The following is a 3,280-nucleotide window of genomic DNA, read 5'->3' as shown; positions in this document are numbered from 1 at the left end:
GTAAACCAGAGGCGGGCAACTTGGTGCTCTCCAGATATTTTGGACTGCAACTCCCAGAAACCCTGACCATTAGCCATGCTGGCTGGAACTGATGAGAGTTGTAGTCCAAAACATATGGCGGGCACCAGGCTGCCTGCCCTCGGAGTAAACATTTCACCTAGGGCCGGCTCAGAGAGGCTTAGCTTTGTTTTGAACGGATTGCGAAAGCGCGTGTTAAAATCTCGGGGACATTTCTGTGACAATGCTAATTTTTCAGCCCTCATCCATTTGTGGCAACGCCACACAAAGATGAGCCACAGGTCTGGCAAGGTCTGCCAGCGAAACGAGTGTACATACCATTCTGAAAAGTCCTGCTAATTTCATACAGATGAAATGCAGGATTTTTCAGAATGTTATGCAGGCTTCTGCATTTTCGTAAAACAAAGTAAGTCCTGGTGGTGCATTAAGAAGAAAATCAAAATCTCCAGTCAGGCAATACATTTATTAGACTCAACCAAATATGCACAAAATTGTGGGCAAGCTTCCGAGACTTCCAGGTCTTTTCATCAGGGAGATGTTACAAAAAACAGGGTGGGGTGGGTGGAGGAGGGGGGAAAAGGGTGACTTGGATCAGGTTTCAGCTTGTCACCTAGGCAGTGGCAGCCCAAGACTTTTTGCTGCCTGAGGTGAAGGACAAGATGCCCCCCCCCCCCCCGCTTCCACGTACAAAAGCCAACTGGACTGGCTGTTGGATCTGTCTTCAACACTGATAATGGGACAGTGTCCTCCAGTGCCCCTGAAGACTGCAGGCTAATTTAGGGGACACAGAGCAGGCTGCATGGCCCACAGCTCTCTCTTCCAACGCCTTACTGCTGCCTCCCAGCATCTACCACCTGAGGCGACTGCTTCACTCTGGCTAATGATAGGGCTGGCCCTGCACCTAGGACTGTTGGGGCAAACAAACAGATAATGGCTGATTCCTCAATTTTGAAAATATAAAATCCAGTTGTCACTCAGATTGTCTCCAAGCTTAGGTAAACACACAAGTTCCTTAGCAGGCACAGAACAAAAGTAAAGAGAAGCATAGCAGTTTATATATGAGCAAAGCTGGAGCTTAATTTTGAGAGGAGCACTGACTAGATGTAAAAAAAAAAAAGGAAATATAGGCCAATTGGGTGGCACTACCTAGTGGCTAGGCAGAAAGTAACCCTCAGAGTTGTTTACTAGGATTGCAAGTCAGAGTGAGTTTAACTAGAGTGGCTGCCCCCTAAGAAGAATACATCTGCTCACTTTTATTAACCAGCTACATGGTCTAAATGCTGCGGTATTGCTAAAGATAAGCAGGCGTGGTCCTGATCAAGTCCCCTGTATGAGACATCAATATGAGATCCATGTAAGGACAGCTATAAAGAATAAAATGTTTGAAAGCCTGTGTGGCAGCTTTTTCCAACCTGGTGCTCTCCAGATGGTTTGGACTACAACTCCCAGCATTCCTGACCACTGGTCGTGCTGGCTGGGGCTGATGGGAGTTGAAGTATAAAACATCTGGAAAGCACCGGGTTGGGGAAAGCAGCTGTGTGGTGCAGTGGATGGAGAGATTTAGAGCACAATTCTATGCATGCTCAGACAGAATAAGTCCTATAATTACCAGCATTCTCCAGCCAGCATGGGCTATAGGGCTATTTATGTCTAAACATGCATGGATTGTGCCTTAAGGTTCAAATTCCCAAGCTGTGAAGCTGACTGATTGAGGGGCAGACCCCATTGCTCAGTTTAAACCTACTTCACAAGTTCGTTGTAAAGATGAAGTGGTCGTTTGGGGGAAACCATATTTGCTATCTAAACTTTGTTGACAAGAATTAGACATGTAACAGTCAGATAAGATAGTACTGCAAAACCAATGTTAGAAAATACTGACTAGAGTAAACAACCTATCATCTCAAAATAGACCAGAGCTACATTGGCCCGCTATCGGACCTTCAAATATTCAGGAATTCACCAGTCCTGTCTGCTCTACTCTTCACTGACCAGAAAGACAAACATGGTTTTAGAAAAGGTTTCCGCAGAACAGCCGACACCTCCGCAGTCATAGTAACTTACAACCATGCACGCTCTGACCCCATTGCTCGGGAACAATACGCAACTGGTGCAAAAAGCTTTCGCATAAAACGTTTAAAAAAATGTTTTTATCATTTTGCAAACGTTATCTGAGGTTACTTTCCCCCGCCATTTCACAATGCACCATGGGCTATGCAAATGACTCTCCTTGATGCCAAAAGTGTACTCTTGGGCTGCCCGTTTACCCGGAACTACATCTTGCAGGTGGTCGAAGGAATTTACTCCAGTCCAGTTGGAACCATCGCAATTTACTTCTAAATCACTATTAATAGAACACTCTGTAAAAAAGGAGCTTGCTTGCCTTTAGCACAAGGACTAAGCGGTGCATGCCTACTTGAAAGTAAGTCCCATTGGGCTTACTCCCAAGTTATTCATTTGTTAATTATATTTTACATCCGCCTAATAACCAGTGTTCTCTGAGTGGATTATAAACCGTTCGTGCGCATAAAGATTGCAGCTTTAGGCCCTGGGTCTGGCATTTTGAACTAACATATGGCTCATTTAAACTGCAATTAGGAAAAAGGATCCAACTAAGTACCATGAGAGAGTTTTGCAACACTAATAAATTAAGCTACAGTAACTTCAAAATGGAAAAACACACGAGTCCTCTTGCGATACCTGTGCAACCCAATTCTATGCATTTTTACTCAGAAGTATGTCCCACTGAGTTCAAGGGGGTTTAATCCATTAGGGCTAAAATCCTATATACACATACCTGGGGATAAGCACCATTGAATTCAAACTTCTGAGTAAAGTAAAGGATTCCACTGGAAGTTTCAGTGACTGGGAGGGACTTATTTCTGAGTGAACATATAGGATTGTGATATAGGTCTGTAACAGGAAGCATGCTTACTAGAGAGTAGGGCTGCAATCCTATACACACCTGGGAGTAAACTCCACTGAAAACAATGAAACTTTGAATAGAAATGCATAGGATTGCACTGTAAGTCCTATGGAACTCCGTGGAGCTTACTTCCAAGTAAATATATCTGTACTATAGATATTTATTGGAAGTAATCCCCACTGAGTTCATATAGCATAGCACTACACAGGTTAATTATTGAGGCACAATTATTAGGGCACTAAAACCAAGGAGGTCCATTTAGGAACAGAGTCTGAATCCACTTTCGCACAACTCATAATTGACATATGGAATTCACTGCCATCAAGTGTAACAACGATG

At 43.8% G+C, this 3,280-nt stretch overlaps 1 protein-coding gene across 1 annotated transcript in view; it reads left to right on the top strand.

Moving 5' to 3' along the window:
• LOC146360214 (uncharacterized) overlaps positions 1-3,280 on the top strand; it is a 40,843-nt gene that overhangs the window by 480 nt on the left and 37,083 nt on the right. The window lies entirely within an intron of this gene.

This window comes from Heloderma suspectum, chromosome 1 (genome assembly GCF_057233095.1).
Source record: "Heloderma suspectum isolate Gila_16-S chromosome 1, 16-S_ref, whole genome shotgun sequence".
NCBI classification, from domain to species: Eukaryota; Metazoa; Chordata; class Lepidosauria; order Squamata; family Helodermatidae; genus Heloderma; species Heloderma suspectum.
This window is presented reverse-complemented; position numbering and strand designations above follow the sequence as displayed.